The sequence below is a fragment of the Brachycentrus maculatus genome, unplaced genomic scaffold, assembly GCF_059751285.1.
Source record: "Brachycentrus maculatus isolate JH-2025_06_01 unplaced genomic scaffold, ASM5975128v1 h1tg000098l, whole genome shotgun sequence".
Taxonomy (NCBI): Eukaryota; Metazoa; Arthropoda; class Insecta; order Trichoptera; family Brachycentridae; genus Brachycentrus; species Brachycentrus maculatus.
Window position 1 is genome coordinate 229,259 of NW_028280852.1, and position 19,734 is coordinate 248,992.

The window sequence follows — 19,734 nt, forward strand, 5'->3', positions numbered from 1 at the left end:
GAGAAAAACTTGTCACGACCAGGTATGCCAAATACTTGAAAGCGGTCAGGTCAGGAGTCGAAACAATCGGCGGGTATGTATGAGGAGATGCATGAACGTGGAAGAGGTGAAGAATTTTTGCAAAGACAGAGTGGTGTGGCGTTTTATTCTCTCTGCCTACCCCTGCGGAGAAGTGGCGTGATGGTTAATTTTTTTTTAAGATAAAATATTATGAAATAGAGAATTTTCACATTTTTTTAGAAAATTGTTCAGTATTTAAAAAAAACACCTGGCACAAACCGATAATGATGTCATAGTAATTTTTGACATATCCCCGCTCTCTGATTGGCCGATATGGGTCAGAAGGCAAGTTCCATGAATATAGCAGAATTTGAAATACAACACTGTTTTGAAATATTTTTAGCAGGGTTTTCAAGTAAATAAATATTTTAAACATTAAAACCCACAATTGGCATTCCGAGTATTTATTTCAAAATCTTACATAATTGGATCTGGTGGATTTTGAAAGTAGGCGACACAAATGGCAGTAACGAAACAGGTTAGTTGTAATAATTATGGGTATTTTTTTTTGACATTTCATCAAAGATGAAGAATAATATGGATATCTGGGCATTTACGAGGCTTACGACCGTCATAGGCTGGTTTAAGTGATCACTTTATACATGTGTAACATTCACTAATTCTACCCATGAGTGACAACCGCAATATTCAAATTATAGGAACTTCTAGATATATTGATTAATTTTACAAAAGTGAATGTTACACGTGTGTGATCACTTAAATCAGCCTATGACGGTCGTAAGGCCCGTAAATGCCCAGACTTCATATTCAGAAGGATCCTCTTTGATGAGATGTCAAAAATTATATGAAATATAAGTCCTTATTGGAGATAATCCAGACTTGTCAACAAGTATTCGGACACACTCAAAACGTTATAATTATGGATAATTCAAATAGCACCATTTTTATAAAATTCTAACTCTAGGGCTCTCAGCTTGTAATTTTACGATGTATTGTTTATTATTTAAGACCTAATATTTGATTTTTTTTCTTAAAACACCGTTTTGGATTGAAAAAAAATGGGTTTCTAGAAAATAAATATATAATTCTGAAAAGAAAATTCACCAAATTTCAATATATATTATTTTTTAAAATTGTGCGCGGATAACACATGTTGCTTCGCGCGCAACCGGACGCGTAATGACTTTACATATTTGAGAAAAAACCCTTAAGGAAATGGGGTACAGAATACAGAGCGACTGTAATTTAAAATACCTAATAATAGGCATTTTAAATTGTCAGGAGTTGCACTTGGATGTGTTGACTCTGACCAGTGTCCGTACATGACGGATTCATCAGTTCTTGGGACAATTTTTGCGTGGCAATGAGGATAGCCTCAAAAGCCTGGAGGGGAAGAGAGGGAGAGGAAGATGCCCCACACGATGGACCGATCGTCAGCAGCAGGCACCTCGGTGGTTCTACCGCTACGTGCAAGGGATAACTGGAGAAGAGTAAAAAATAATATGAAAATAACACCTGTAATTGGAGATAATCCAGGTTTTATGAACAAGTAATTGGACACACTTAAAATGTTGTAAATAAATTATTTGGTCAAATTATAAGCTTAGTAATAAAAATGAAAATGATATTTTCTGGCGTTTCTCATGTGTGTGATTATAATCCAGGATTCGGACCTCACATACTAATATAAGAGTTTCTGCTTAGTAAAAAGCTTCTTTACATCTCACCAATAGATGTCTGTAGTGAAGTTCTAGTGATTCAAGAACAAGGTTTCTAAATTGGTTCACATATATAGAACTTCCAAGAATTTGAGTAGTGTGGTTGTCAATAATGGGTAGAATTGGTGAATGTTACACGTGTGTAAAGTGATCACTTAAACCAGCCTACGACGGTCGTCAGGCCCGTAAATGCCCAGACTTCCATATTCTTCTTCATCTTTGATGAGATGTTAAAAAATAATATGGAGAAGAGTTATTGCTTCGACAAGGGTCACAACCCTCAGTAATGAGAAGTTAGACATAGAAGAGAAGAAGAAGAATTTTAAAATAATAGGGTAGAATATAGGTGATGATGTGCTTATTTCATTTCTTTTTTATGTGTTTTCGTTACCAAAATATTAATTTATTCTTGCGTAACGTTATTAATATAAAAAATAGCGCGAACCGGTAACCGTTTAGATACTACGTAGAATAAAATCTTTTAATCGTTCACCCATTACCTTAAAAAGGCATCTTTTTAAGCTAAATTTCATCACTTACAATTCAAATTTTAATAATATGTACGTATTTATGCCAATCAATACCAAATCTGATATTACTTTATTACTTACCAAAAATGATATGTTGTATCTTATTTCTTCTCGCCTCACATTATGGAAATATTCCAATATTCATTTTTATAAGGTGGTTGTATAGTTGTGACTATGGGTAGCCGCTACTTTTTCGGTTACCCAATGAGGATAGTAATCGTTCCATTTTCTAGCTTTATATTTCATATCATCAAATAATTAGAAGTTCCAAAAATTGGAGTAGTGTGGTTGTCAATCACGGATAGAATTGGTCAATGTAACACGTGTGTAAAGTGATCACTTGAACCAGCCTTTGACGATCGTAAATTCCGTAAATGCCCAGACATCCATATTTTTCTTCATCTATGTTGACATGTCTAAAAAATCGTATGAAAAATTAGAAGGTAGAACTCAGACATGAAACGACGCGTCGTGTAAATCATATGATACATATATCTTTCAACAACGTCATATATCAAAAATGGTCAATTTTCAGTAGTGCATATTTTCGGAATACCCAGAAAACATACTATATCCCAGCAAGAGACATATTTTGAACTTAATATTTACCCGCTACAGGGCAAAAAGCGTTGTTTTTGCATTTTTGAAGAAAAGGTATTGTTTTATTATTTTTTTAAATAAACTAAATATTTTTCAAATGGAGAAAAAACGTTCAGGTTGTACCGAAAAAGATGTTGCACTGTAAAAAGTTTAATAAGTGGCTTGATTTATATTTTTAATACACTTTATTATCTTCTTAAACATTAAAAACGATCTCTTGAACTTCAAGCTTTTTGATATATGACGTTGTTGAAAGGAGCGAGTGATATATGAGTTCCAAAATTTTGAGCAACGCGGTTGACAATCATTAGTAGAATGGTAAATGTTACACGGGTATAAAGTGATCAGACAGATCGTAAGCCCTGTAATACCGTGACTTCTGTATTCTTCTTCATCTATGTTAAGATGTCAAAATGTAGAACTTATGTTTTTAATGGCAAATTAACGGATATATCACGAGTTAAAAATATGCAATACGCCATCGATCAGCGTGATAAGTTTTTTATTTTGATTTCAAAACATATTACATACATAAGTCATAAATATAATATTCCCGATGAGTAATTTATATTTCTCATTTTGGGACATGGGATTAGGGTTTACAAGACTGGAACACAAATAATAAAGTTGCAAAAAATATTTTTGTTAAATAACCAAAACTGATGTATGGCAAGATATAAAAACAATAAACAGGTATAATAAATAGCATACTTAGGAAGCATATTTAAAAGAAATAATTGAGAAAAACATAAGGTAAGAAGCATATTTAAAATAAACAAATGAGAAAATATAACAAATGAGAAAATATAAAAAACAAAAGGTAAAAACAAAATAAGAAAATATGACTAAACACTACATACTTAAGTATATATCTTTCCATAAAGTATTTTTTCAGATCATTTATTTTTAATTTATTTATTTTAATCCCAAAAACCGAATAGAATAACTAATAACGTAACGATCGATTAGTTACGACTTATTTTAAAGAAGTCGTGATTTTATTCGGTTTAATAATTCGACCTCCCGTGTCTAGAAGGTTGCAACGATTTGCTGTAATTAAAATCTAAGTGACTGTCATCAATTGGGAACAGTCATTAGATATGTTGCCTCTCCATATAAGCGTTAAGCTTTACATCATTTTCGGCATCAATTTATTTTTGAAATTCACAATTTGTCTCGTCAAGTTTTGCCAATAAATCTGTAATGTTAGCCAAATTTGGACTGGAATCTACTAAAAGCTGTTTTATGCAACAGCAAAAAATATGCCATTATCCCTGTTGCAAAACGGTGTAATAATTGTCTTATTTGAAATAATTTACGATGCATTTTATATGATTTATGTACTTCGCATACCTCCCAAGAGTCTTAATCAAGCTTGCCTCTTTTACAGGTATCAGGTTCCTGCTGACAATTCGTCGGCAGTTTTCATCTGAACATCGAGACGCGAACCTGACTGGGAGGATGCAAGGGGACTGACAGTTTAGAGAACAGCCAGACAGTTTGTGAATTTCACATAAGGAGTGGATATGAATGAATGATTGAATTATGTAATAATCTCATTTTAAGGGGATTTCATTTTCCTATCCTTTTGTTGTCAATACAAAAAGACACAAGAATCGAACCTGGGACCTCCGGTACGGTAGCCGAACGGGCTGACCATTACACTACGGAGGCAAACCATAGAACAGTTATTTTTTGACACCTCATCAAAGACGAAGAAGAATATGGAAGTCTGGGCATTTACGGGGCTGACGACCGTCATAGCCTGGCTTAAGTGATCACTTTACACGCGTGTAACATTCACCAATACCCATTATTGACAACCACACTATTTAAATTCTGGGAAGTTCTATATATTTGAACCAATTTTTGAAACATTGAATCCCTAGTACTTCACTACAGTCAATAATGTAGTTGTCAATAATGGGTAGAATTGGCGAATATTACACGTGTGTAAAATGATGTCAAAAAATAATTAATATAATTTGTGAACATGTATTTTGACACACTCAAAATGTTGTATACAAAAAGATATGTTTTTTTTATAATTCTAAATTTAATCATAAGTAATTTTGAAGTGAAATAAAGTAAATGTCGACACTGTAAGTGATATAAAAATATTTTATGGAATTTAAAATTGTACTTTTCTAAGTAATAATTTAACAAAACAATTATACGTAAGTTCAAAACACTATTAACAATCAATTTTTACTTGGTAAATACTACTTTTTCTTTACATCTATTGTGACATGTGTTTCGATGCATTCCGTATCATTTTCAAATGTGGTGTTTTTTAGGCAAAAGTGATAATTATCAATTAAAACTTAAATTAAAAATGGATAGATATTGCCACAAAGTGACAGCCGAATCAATAAACGAAATAAAACCATTTTATAATTCAAACAATCAGTTCATTACAAACAAGTACCATCAAAATAGTCCAATTTCAAGACGTATTATAGGTATTTAAAAAAAAAAAACCTTTTTATTTTTATGTTTGTACACACATACATATTTCTAACCCTTGTCCGCACCCAATGGTGCATAGGGCACTGCGTCGTAAAGAAGCAGTGTAATCTTGATCGTGTTATCGACGAAGGAAAGGTGCTTCAGGTACCAGTCCAGGGTGATATACATAAATATTAGACTGAAAAATAACCAATATATTTTGACCCTCTTGGGAATCGACCCGGACCTCCAGCGTGGTAGCCTAGCATGCTAACTATTACACTACGGAGGCGGACGAGACATACATACACATTGTTAAAAAAAAAACACCCCAAGCCATTGGATCCACTTCATCAAAGGCACACGTGCAAAATTTTGAACTTTTCTCGCCAGCTGGTAAAGTGTGATAAGTCTAATTATTCATTCCTTGACTAAAGAGGTGTATTTCTTAGTAGTTAGATAAAGAAAGTCCGGTACTTATGTAACGAAAGGAATTCATTTCGCTCACTCCTTTCAAGAACGTCATTCATCAAAAATCGTCAATTTTCATTTGTGCATGTTTTTGGAATGCCCAGAAAATGTATTATATCCCAGCAAAAGCGGCATATTTTTAACAAAATATTTATCCGCTACAGGGCAGAAAGTCTTGTTTTCGCATTTTGAAGAAAAGATATTGTTTAATTATTTTTTTAAATATACCTACTAAATATTTTTCAAATGGAGAAAAAAACATTCAGGTTTTACCTAAAAAGATCTGTTGCACAGTAAAAAGTTTAGTAAGTGGCTCGATATTTATTTTTAATACATTGTATTATATTTTTAAACATTAAAAACGTTCTCCTGAAAAATCATGTTTTTTTTATTTATGACGTTCTTGAAAGGAGTGAGCGATTTGTCCACCTAAGAAAAGTAACTCCACGTGATTTGTATTTAATCTGATCAATTAATCATCTTCCGAGACATTCTTTCGCCATTCCACCAAAACGTGACTATTTCGATTCTTTGTATTTCTCTTGTTCTTTCTTTTCCTGTTTCTAAGCTTCTAGAATATTCCATATACGATACACGCTTTCATATGATCGTAAGAGAATTATTCAGTGCGTTGCGAAATTTTACATAGCAAATATGTCTTCTTTTATAATACAAGCACGTACAAAGTTTGGGCGTGATTTTACCGATTTCTGTCGGAAAAAGTAACACAGTGTGGAGAAATGTGTTTGAATTTTATAAATGAAACAACTTTTTTTTACTTAAAAAATGACTTATATAATATGAAGTTGTACTTAAGTTAACATGATTTTGGAATAGTGGTATTTTAAGCTGGGGTGAATATAGACAATCATCAAAGGAGAATTTTTTTTTTATTATTATTGCATTTCATCATGGAGTGAGGACACCAAAAATGTATGGTATTTTAAGGCTTAATTAAATATTACTTTAAGTAAGTAAATTTCTTATTCTTTTAACACCTATCCTCACTGAATGGTGCTTATGGCGCTTCATCGTATCTACGCAGTATTCTGTTGATCGTTAGTTACACGATGGCAAAGCGATCAGCCCTGCACTTCAAATACCATTCTAGGGTAACGTTAAATTGATATTATAATGAATAATCATGAATATTTCTTTTGATCCAGGACCAACATATCCAAACGCCCTTTCACTATCATATATATATATATATATATATATATATATATATATATATATATATATATATATATATATATATATATATATATATATATATATATTTATTTATATATACATATATATATATATATATATATATATATATATATATATATATGTATATATATATATATATATATATATATATATATATATATATATATATATATATATATATTTGTGTGTGTGTGTGTGTGTGTGTGTATCTGTGTTTATGTTTTTGTTAGATAATAGTAGATAATGGTAGAAATACTGTTTTTTAACGATTCTAAATTTTATGTATAATAGTGCAAATGACGACCCTATTAATTAATTGAATATTACAAGTGTTCACTTTCTATTAAATTTCTTTTCAATTTGATCAAACTGAGTCACAGCAACGCGTAACAAGATAATAATAAATTTCATTCGCAGTTTGATCTTGTTATAAATATTTTTAGAATGGTTATGCTTAATATTTTATGTTCGGAATTTTCAAATTCTGTCGACAGGGTTTCCAAACTCAGTGCTGTTTTGTTGGTTGTTGGCCATGACGTCATCCTGAGGAAAACTAAAAATACAGCCCCTCGTGGCGGATTTGAAAGACCCTCCTGATTGAAACGAAACACAGGAGCCGCTCGATAACAATTAGCACCTGGAGCGACGAATAAATATTTACTACGATAGTATTATTCTGAAGTGAACCGGAGCGATAAAGCAGTGAGCTCGTTTTGGTCCAAGGGTAACATCGGCGAGTGAATGAAAGATAACCCGGAATAAACGTTCCCATGATCCGCGCTAGAATCACGTACTTTCGCAACGCTACGCATTTTTGATAAAAACAATAAACCAACGGACAGTTATAAGAAGCAGATCCGGATTTGTAAACACGCTTCATTCATACATTTATCTATATATATTTAAAAATGTATGTTTTGTATACTTGAATGTATTTTAATGAATAAATGTAAACACGCTTCATTCATACATTTATCTCTAAAGATATGTACATCTCTATATATTTCTAAATGTACGAGTATGTTATGTATCCTTGAATGTATTTTAATGAATAAATGTAAACACGCTTCATTCATTCATTTATATCTTTATATTTAAAAATGTATGTTATGTATTCTCTAATGTAATTTAATGAATAAATGTAAACACGCTTCATTCATACATTTATCTCTATATATTTAAAAATGTATGTTATGTATTCTCGAATGTATTTTAATAAATAAATGAAAGCACGCCCCATTCATGCATTATTCTCTTTATATTTAAAATGTTTGTTATGTATTCTCGAATATATATTTTAATGAATAAATATTAACACGCTTCATTCATACATGTATCTCTATATATTTAAAAATGTATGTTATGTATACTAGAATGTATTTTAATGAATAAATGTAAACACGCTTCATTCATTCATTTATCTCTATATATTTAAAAATGTATGTTATGTATTCTCGAATGTATTTTAATGAATAAATGTAAACACGCTTCATTCATACATTTATCTCTTTATATTTGAAAATGTACATTATGTATAATAATATAATAAATAAAACCCTTATCCGCACCCCAATGGTGCATAGGGCACTGCGTCATATAAACGCAGTGTTATCTTGATCGTCTTCACATGAAGGAAAGGTGATCAGCCCTCCGCTTCAGGTACCAGTCCAGGGTAATATTGAATAAATATAACAGTGAAGAAATCACTTATATTTATTTTACCCCCCTTGGGAATCGAACCCGGGACCTCCAGAACGGTAGCCGAGCGTGCTGACCATTACACTACGGAGGCGGACATTATGTATACTTGAATTTTTTTAGTAAATAAATGTAAGCACGCCTCATTCATAAATTTTTCTCTTTATATTTAAAATGTTTGTTATGTATTCTCGAATATATATTTTATTGAATAAATATTAACACGCTTCATTCATACATGTATCTCTATATATTTAAAAATGTATGTTATGTATACTAGAATGTATTTTAATGAATAAATGTAAACACGCTTCATTCATACATTTATTCTATATATTTAAAAACACGCTTTATTCATACATTTATTCTATATATTTAAAAACATGCTTCATTCATACATTTATCTCTATATATTTAAAAATGTATGTTATGTATTCTCGAATGTATTTTAATAAAAAATTGTAAGCACGCTTCATTCATTAATTTACCTCTATATATTTTAAAATGTATGTTATGTATACTCGAATGTTTTTTTAATAATTGTAAACATGCTTCATATATACCATTTTTATTTCAACATACCATTCATATTTATCTTGTAATGTATGTATTGCATTAGACTCCGTCCCTATATACATATGTATTTAAAATAAATACTACTCACGAAGTACTTTAATAAATAATTTTAAACACGCTTCATTCACACATTTATCGTGTAATGTATTGCATTAAATTCGATCCCTATATATTTAAAAATTTCTACTCGAATGTATTTTAATAAATAATTGTATACGCGCTTCATTCATACATTTATAGTGTAACTTATTGCATTAAACTTTGTCACTATATATTTTAAAATAAATACTACTCATATCGCTCACTCCTTTCAAGAACGTCATGAATCAAAAAACTTGATTTTTCAGGAGATCGTTTTTAAAGTTTAAAAATATAATACAATTTATTAAAAATAAAAATCAAGCCACTTATTGAACTTTTAACTGTGCAACAGATCTTTTTAGGTTAAACCAGAAGGGTTTTTCTCCATTTGAAAAATAACTTGTTTATTTAAAAAAAAAATAATAATAATACCTTTTCTTCAAAATGCAAAAACAACACTTTTTGCCCTGTAGCGTGTAAATATTAAGCTAAAAATATGCCGCTTTTGCTGGGATATAGTACATTTTCTGGGCATTCCGAAAACATGCACAACTAAAAATTGACGATTTTTGATTTATGACGTTCTTGAAAGGAGTGAGCGATATGTATTATAATAAATTAATTTAAACACGCGTCGTTTAAACATTTTTCATATAACTTATTGCATCATACTTTGTCACTATATATTTTAAAATAAATACTACTCGTATGTATTTTAATATATTATTTTAAGCACGCGTCATTCATACATTTATCGTGTAACTTATTGCATAAGAGTCTGTCCCGATATATTTTTAAAAAATGACTGGTCTAATGTATTTTAATGAATCATTATAGACACGCTTCATTCATAGATTTATCTTGTAACTTATTGGATTAGACACTGCCCTATATATTTTAAAATAAATACTACTAATTATTACTTAAACAAACGTTTTGGTAAATTATTTCATTTATGTATGCAAGTAGGTGCTTTAATTTTTGTCAAAAGGTAAAAATAAGAGCAAAAAGAGGGGCAAAAAATTTGGAGACGCCGGGGATCGAACCCGGGGCCTTTCACATGCAAAGCGAACGCTCTACCACTGAGCTACATCCCCAGATTTTCGAAGTAAAGATTTTACCAAAAATATGTTAAAACATGTTCAAAACATATTACTATATTTGAAATAAAAGCTAAAACAGTTGTTTAAATAAAATGCTCATTTTAGTTCAAATAAATACATCATGCAATCGGACTAGTAATTTGATGGCACTTGTTACTTGTGTAGTATAATGGTTTAGTCGTTATGTTCTCGTTATGAGAACATCTAAAAATATCTAATAAATTCCTTTAGAATGACAAATTTCGAGGACATAAGCCCTGTCAATACCATATTCTTCTTCTAACAGAAACACTTATTTTACTTATATTTTGGATATTTGTTTATTGAAAAAACTTATAATTCCTTTTTTTATAGAATGGCGTTGCATAAATCATAGAATTTATACTTTTGCCAATGTCAATTTAGACAAAATTATTTAATTCTAAAAAAAAACGTTAAACTTACTATTTTACCACAAATTTATTCCGTTAGAATTAAAAAAAAATACGTAAAAGGTAGTATATAATTGGGTTCCTGCTCGCTAGGATGAGTGGGATATTTGTAGGGAGGGGAATGAGCGGTGCCAGTCTTAAAAAAAAATATTTGCTATCCATGAAAAAACATATTTTTTACCGACATTTATGGCTGGAAATGCATTCATATAAGAAAATAACAACCATATGGTTTTTACATATTTATATTATTTGACCAGTAACCGTGTTTCATCGTTAACTACGTTATTTATTGATTTAACGTTTAATCTGTAGAACTCCATTTTAATTTATATATTAATTTTAAATCGAACACAGATTTTTTGAGTCTACTAAGTAACTTAGCAGACTCAAAAAATCTGTGTTAGATTTAAAATTAATACATAAAGTTAACTACGTTATCAGACTGGTGGGAGGTTAGACAATTTTTTTATATTATTGCACTATTCTACGTGTATTATTATGTCGGTAACGACGAAACCCGGTCACTGGTAAAATAAAATAAATATGGAAAAACTATAAAGTTGTTATTTTATTGAATTTAATATGAAAAAAGATTTAAACAAATGAGGGTTAGAAAGAGTATGCGATTTTGGTGTTCCACAGCAATGGCATCTGGATCCATCTCAAAAATTTGCACAGATTTCTCTGGGGTATTGTTAAAAAGACAAATCGTTCCTATTATTGTTTCAGCATTATTAATTTCCAAATGATTATCTAGGTGGGTAATAAATTATTTTAAATTATGCGCTACAGTTGCTATAAAGTCCAGTGCTTATCTCAAAATCGTGATTAATTCCGCAATTAACTATTGACAAAAGAACTTTCGTGAAAACAAATGCCTACTTGAAATGATACAGATTTTTAACTTCAAATTGGAAGTTTTACAAATCTAATTATTATTAGTTTTTTTTACGAAGCCTCCACTCGTTTAAGAGTGATTTAAGCTCTTACAAACAAAATACCTTGCAATAACAATAAATAAATGATATAAGATGAGATGGAGGATGAAGCAAAGAAAACAATAAAAATAATTATTTCATTAATTGATTCGGCAGTCACTTTGTGGTAAAATTTATCCATTTTTAATTAATGTATTACTTACTAAATACCACTTTTTCTTTCGTCATTTTCGGTGTTTGAAATTGATTGCGGAATGCATCGAAACACGTGTCACAATAGATTTGAAGAAAAAGTGGTATTTACTAAGTAATACATTAATAAAAAATAATAATAATTAACTAACATTAAGGAATTTTTAAATAAACTATTCAGTCTACATGAATTAAATCAAATTAAAAAGTGGACAGTAAAAATTATAGATACCTACCTTAAATTTACAAATCAGACTGGACGTTTTAAAAAACAAAACAGACGTTTTATTGTATTTTATAAAAAAGATTCAGTTTTTAAAAAATACATTTAAAGTATGGAGTATGTGTACATGATGAAAATCTTGTCTGAAAGCTTAATGACAGCGCGCCGCACAGGTTTGCCAACTTGACGACTAATGCACTCGGTAGTCTTAATATTAAAAGATGTGGGTAAGTATTCACACTGATGGTATACGTATTACTAATATTAATATTTTAAGGATAAAATAGTTTTAAACAAAAAAAAATCATGGACATATTACTAGACATAAGGATAAAATAAGACTGCCATTGTTTAATGTATAAGGGTTTGAAAATATATGATGAGATGCCTGAATGTATGAAGAATGAAAAGAATACGAAAGAACGTAAAAGTAATTTTTTTTACTGTAAGGAGATTTAAATATATATAAAGATGATGTAAATTAAGTGTAAATAGTAGTTTATATTTGTTGGAATATAAGCTTACTTAAGAAATAAATAAATTAAAAATTAAAAATACGTTGACTAAAATACAATATAACGTCCAATTTGTTTTGAAAAACGTCTTATGTGATTTGTTAAATATTCAATTTTTTTTGTAAAACGTCCAATTTGACGTGAAAAACCTGTATTGTACCAATATTACTTTGAAAAATGAACTCATTCAAATGAGGGGTTTTGGTCCAAGAGGGATTTAAGTGTTCTTTTGCACAATTTGTCAATATGAATAAAAACTCTGTCTGCAAAAGAGGTACCAAAGATATTACGCAAATTGTAATTCAGTGGTTTTTCGGCTTGATAAATGAGTCAATTACTCTTACGGAAATATTTTTCGATTGTTTGAATTGGGCGAGTGTTCGTTAGGTCCAAAAATTCACGAACGATGTCCAATGTCTGGTTCGTTAGCGTTTGACAGTTTTCTAGTCACGATTGTCCATAAATTCCGTTCCACTTTGACCAAATTAGAGATTTATCTTCCGTTTGGGAGTGCGCGTGTAACAATTCAATCGCGAGCGGCGGTGGAGATCGTTGGAACAGGGGAAACTAATTATGTTTTATTAATTGTTTATCATTGGTCGTGCCACCAGCGTCAGGTAGAGGACAAAAGGTCGATTCGAGTGTCCAATGAGCGAATACTGATATGGTGAAACTAACCAAAACAAGATGTCAACTCGAGGATCCAAAATAAATGATCTGAAAAAATAACTTCATGGAAAGATATATGGTATATGTATATATGAAGTGATTAGTATTTTTTTTTTCACCTTACGTTTTTTATATTTTCTCATTTTTTACATTTTCTCCTTTTTTATATTTTCTCATTTGTTTATTTTAAATATGCTTCTTACCTTATGTTTTTCTCATTTATTTCTTTTAAATATGCTTCCTATGCCTATTTATTATACCTGTCTATTATTTTTATATTTTGCCATGTATTAGATTCGGTTATTTAAAAAAAATGTTTTTTGTAACTTTATTATTTGTGTTGTAGTCTTGTTAACCTTAATTCCATGTCCCAAAATCAGAAATGGAAATTACTCATCGGGAATATTATATATATATATATATATATATGACTTATGTATGTAATATGTTTTGAAAAATAAAATATAAATAAACTAACAAAGTTCTATTTGTGCTAAAACAAAAGTTGTTGGGTATATATAATACAGTGGCGTGCACAGAGTTTTTAATAAAGCAGTAGGGTTGGTTAAGGATAAGGCATAGAAAGCATTGTTCGTGTTTATATTTGCAACGGGAGTAATCCAGGGTAGTCACTGCTTCTCTGCCTATATAGAATGCACGCTTCTGGAGATTTGTATATGTATGAAATATAATAAAACAAAAACTACAGTGCCAGCTCGCTAATCCGAACGCTCCGTAATCCGAAACGCGCTGTAATCCGAACGATTTCGTGGCCATGAGGAGATCGAGAATCAAGACGTTTTGAATGAAGAGGACATCACACGTGCTGTCACATATGAAAATCTCGAGACGAAATCTAGTGACAATTTTAAAAAGTCCACCTTCTGAAGCCTTGAATGTTTTCAACATAGCCATCATCTGGGCTGGAGAAGTCGTCCAGAACACTGAGGAATTCATAGTTTTGAGACGAATGCGTGATTTAGCCCTTGAACAATAGTTAGGTGTAAGTTCGTTGCACAAAAGTATTTGATTTTTCAAGCTAAAATGAAAAATGTTTGATTTTTGAATTATTTATTTACTCTCTTAATACAAATGTAAAATAAAGAGCATTTTTATAAAGATAAATTTCATATATTTGGGTAGTATGTTTTCTAGTTATCGAAAGATTGATAGAGACATAAAAAGGAGAGTGAATCTGGGAACAAAGTGAATGGTGCACGGAAATCAGTTAGAGCAAATAAAAACCTACCAGCGGAAGCTAAACTGGCAGTACACACGGAGTCCTGGTAACTCTAATGTATGGAAGTGAAACATGGAGTTGGCAAAAGAAGGATGAAAGTAGACTGAATGCAGTCAAAATGCGATATCTTAGAAGAATGTGCGACAAAACGATGTATGATAGATGTTCGAATAGTAAAATAAGAAAGGAATGCAAAGCTGAGATAACCATTACCGATAAAATTAAGAAAGGCGTGTTGAGATGGTTTGGACACGTAGAACGAATGAGTGAAGAAAGAACGGTAAAACAAATTTATGAGGCGAATGTAAGGAAAAGGAGCAGAGGAAGACCGAGAAAAACTTGGCACTATCGGGTATGCCAAATACTTGAAAGTGGTCAGGTTAGGAGTCGTAATAATTTTCGGGTATGTATGAGGAAATGCATGAACGTGGAAGAGGCGAAGAATGTTTGCAAAGACAGAGTGGTGTGGCGTTCTATTCTCTCTACCTACCCCTGTGGGAAAGTGGCGTTATGGTTAGTTAGTTAGTTGGTTACATTTTTATAAACCGTAATTTCCTTTCTCCCATTTTCGTCAAAACATTCAGTCATCCGAACGACCCACTGTACGATTTATGTTTAAAGTGTGTTCGAGGGCTTCGCAACCCTAACGGACCCGACTCAGATGTGCAAGATATCCAAGATGACAATTTTGGATACCTGGTATTTGGAGAGGTCTTTCTAGTTGGAACCGTTTGTCTCCTTATTTGAGGATGATCCAGAATCCCAATCAGTTTCAATCACAACTGAAGACTCATATTTTCTAATTCTTCCAATATTTTTTTTTAATTAAAAAAAAATATATTTAATATAGTTGTCCATCTCCGTAGTGTAATGTTCAGCACGCTCGGCTACCGTTCTGGAGGTCCCGGGTTCGATTCCCAGGGGGGGTAAAATAAATATTAGTGATTTTTTCACTGTACTATTTATTAAATATTACCCTGGACTGGTACCTGAAGCGGAGGGCTGATCACCCTTCCTTCATGTTTAAACGATCAAGATAACACTGCGTTTGAATTACGTAGTGCCCTATGCACCATTGGGGTGCGGATAAAGGTTTTATTATTATTTATTATTATAGTTACATTTTTAAGTACAACATAATACATTTTCTAAACGTTTATACATATGGCAAACTTTTAGTTTTAGATTCGCTTTGCCTCTCCAAAAAAGAGAGCTTGGAGAGGGACTTACATCCATTCTCTCAATGAAATCAAAATTGTGAATTAAAATTAAATAAAATGCCTTCTTTTTTCAATATTCCTTCCTGTCCTTTGCTGATATAAATGAAATTTATTAATCACATTGAGATCAGCATTTAGACCTTAAATTTAGATTTTAATTGAATTCGTTTATATTTCATAGCACAATATACTGTAAATTAGAAAAAATTAAAACACCTTTGACATGATATATTGTAAAAATAGCGCTACATAAATTAGCCAAAAATCATTATAATTTTTGAATATTTAAAGCATTGTTAAGTTTTTGGTGTGGTAATATAACACCCTTCTTATCATACACTGTGCACTTTGTGTAATACTACTTGAAAGTGGTATTTTTATGGTATTATACAAAGTGAATAAACTATTAAAAATTTTAAAGCTGAAAGTTTTTTTATAAATTCATAGATACAATTGAAAGACTACGAAAAAGCAATTTGCCTCGTAAACAACAATGCGACAAAGAATATGTAAATATGTTACTACTTGTACGTATTGTGTGTGTATGTAGGTAGGTACTTTATCCGTAAAATGTCGGTTACACACTTTCGTTACAGGCTCAAATATCCAAATTTCATGATTGATTGGTCTATAAAAAGTGTCTAATTAAATTCACATAACGCAAACCGGACTTTCGAGAGCGGTCGTATCATTATGATTATTTACGACTGAAATTTTCGGGCCCAACACTATAATCATTCTTTTGTCAAGAACCGATTACCGGTGCGTGCGATCGACGGTTTATTTCTAATCAATTACTTCATATTCGTTTTGTACGTAATTGGGTGATATTGACATTTCCCTACAACATTAAAAAAGGGATTCTTTAATAAGAACGAGGAGACTCGAAAAGTTGGTAGTAAGCTGAGAGAATGTGAGAAAATAGTTCTGGCGAATTGAGCATATTTTAGGTCAAACCACGAAATAAAATTAAAAGTTTTAGACACAGTAAAGAAAAGAAAATCATAATCAAAATATAACTTTGTTTTAAAATCACTATAAATATTTTATTTTACCTTAATTATAATGTCTACCGGTTTCGAAGCTAACCGCTTCTTTATCAAGACTGGTTAATACTTATTTTGTTTTATCAGGGATATAAATAATACGTTTAATAAATACTATTTATTGATTCGGCATTAACTTGGTGGAATGACATATTTATTTTATTTTTAAATAAAGATTTGTATAATACCACTCATTGAGTTTTATTTCATTTTACACGACTAGTTTCGACCGTTTGAAAATGCCATAACTAGGCGAAACAATTGTCACAAAATTATTTTTTTATGGGTTTCTTTAAACAATAAAACACAACTTGATATTCTAAAAAGAAATTTATCCAACATTTTGAGTGTGTCCAAATACCTGTTCAGTAAACTGGATTATCTTCAATTATAGGAGTTATTTTTCATATTATTTTTTGACATCTAATCAAAGAAAAGACATGAGATGTCAAAAAATAATATGAAAATAATCAGTGTTTGATTTCTACATTCAATACATCAACTACAGTTGTTTTCATATATCGCTCACTCCTTTCAAGAACGTCATAAATCAAAAATCGTCAATTTTCAGTTGTGCATGTTTTTAGAATGCCCAGAAAATCTACTATATCCCAGCAAAAGAGGCATATTTTTAACTTAATATTTACCCGCTACAGAGCAGAAAGTGTTATTTTTGCATTTTGAAGAAAAGGTATTGTTTAATTATTTTTTTAAATATACTTAATATTTTTCAAATGGAGAAAAAACCTTCAGGTTTTACCTAAAAAGATCTGTTGCACAGTAAAAAGTTCAGTAAGTGGCTTGATATTTATTTTTAACACATTGTGTTATATTTTGAAACTTTAAAAACGTTCTCCTGAAAAATCAAGTATTTTGATTTATGACGTTCTTGAAAGGAGTGAGCGATATGATAGGTGAATAGAAAAAAAAAGATTTTAAATTTGTTTGTTATACACATTTACAATTTATTTTGAATATATAATATATATGTAGGTTAAGTATAAAATAAACATGTAGATACTTCTTGGAATTTTGACTTGGAACGTAACGTTATATCAACATTTTGAGTGTGTCCAAATACTTGTTCACAAAATCTGGATTATCTCCAATTACAGGAGTTATTTTCATTTTATTTTTTTTAAACTAATTGTAATTGGAGATAATCCAGATTTTGTGAACAAGTATTTGGACACACTCAAAATGTTGTAAATAAATTGTCTGGTCAAATTATAAGATTAAATAATAAAAATGAAAATGGTATTTTCAGGCGTTTCTCATGTGTGTGATTATAATCCAGGATTCGGACCTCACATACTAATATAAGAGTTTCTGCTTAGTAAAAAGCTTCTTTACATCTCACCAATAGATGTCTCTAGTGAAGTTCTAGTGATTCAAGAACAAGGTTTCTTAATTGGTTCATATATACAGAACTTCCAAGAATTTGAGTAGTGTGGTTGTCAATAATGGGTAGAATTGGTGAATGTTACACGTGTGTAAAGTGATCACTTAAACCAGACTATGACGGTCGTCAGCCCCGTAAATGCCCAGACTTCCATATTCTTCTTCATCTTTGATGAGATGTCAAAAAATAACGTTAAATTATTCATTATACTCGTGTTTGTGTTCATTTTACATCGATTTTTTACGCCAGTGTCTCTCGAAACAAAACCCTGGCGTAAAACGAGGTTTACCTGTATTATGAGTTTGAATTTGATTTTAAATAATCAATCCACATTTTACAAAATCAGCAAAAAGGTATTCCTAATTCTCCAACCGAAATGTGTGTAAAACACTCTCCTTATCATTCGTTGTTTACTTTGTGTAATACCTCTTTTATAAACACTTATTTGTGACTACCGGTTTCCGGAAAATTATTCCATCTTCAGATTATTAAAATAAAATTATTACGATTTGACCTTTCGCTCACTCCTTTCAACAACGTCATATATAAAAAAAATCATCAATTTTCAGTTATGCATGCCCAAAAAATGTACTATATCCCGGCTAAAGCGGCATATTTTTAACTTTATATTTACCCGCTACAGGGCAGAACACTGTTGTTTTTTTGCATTTTGAAGAAAATGTATTGTTTAATTATTTTTTTTTAAATATTTAAAATATTTTTAAATGGAGAAAAAACATTCGAGTTTTACCTAAAAAGATCTGTTGCACAGTAAAAAGTTCAAAGAGTGGCTTGATATTTATTTTTAATATATTTTATTATATTTTTAAACATTAAAAACGATCTACTGAAAAATCAAGTTTTTTTATATATAACGTTGTTGAAAGGAGTGAGTGATTTGTATAAAAATTTTGTTTTTGAAAGAAAGAAAGACGAAAAATGAATCACAAGGGAAATATTTTCAAAAACGGACTAGAAGTTAAATTTAGTTGGTTATTTATTATAGGTAAGTCTGTATTGATTGTATGTAGTTTAGGTAAAAGGACTGATCTCCATTTTATCGAATTAAGTGCACGTTTATTTGCAGTTGCATTAATATGCAGAAATTAATATTTAATTTCTACTTATCTAAGCAAAATTGAAACGATTAAACGAAATTATAATACTGAATATATATTGTGAAGAAATGGGTAGTCCAATAATGAAGGTTAGGTACATATTAGTTCAGATGTTTTTATTTTATGGGAAATCGATTTTACAGACAGTGTTTACCAAACTTCGAATATGTCTATGCATTAAATTAGAGCGTGTAGAGACAGCATGCACTGTCGTTAATTAATCGATTGTTGCGCGGTATGATCGATAATCCTGAAATTATCCGGAGCATTGGT

General features: G+C 30.6%; 1 protein-coding gene and 1 non-coding gene across 2 annotated transcripts in view; both read right to left on the reverse strand.

The window, feature by feature from the left end:
- LOC148310368 (papilin-like) overlaps window positions 1-19,734 on the reverse strand; it is a 173,995-nt gene that overhangs the window by 149,422 nt on the left and 4,839 nt on the right. The window lies entirely within an intron of this gene.
- TRNAA-UGC (transfer RNA alanine (anticodon UGC)) lies at window positions 10,387-10,458 on the reverse strand. Its single transcript has one exon. It is a non-coding gene; the product is annotated as a tRNA-Ala (tRNA).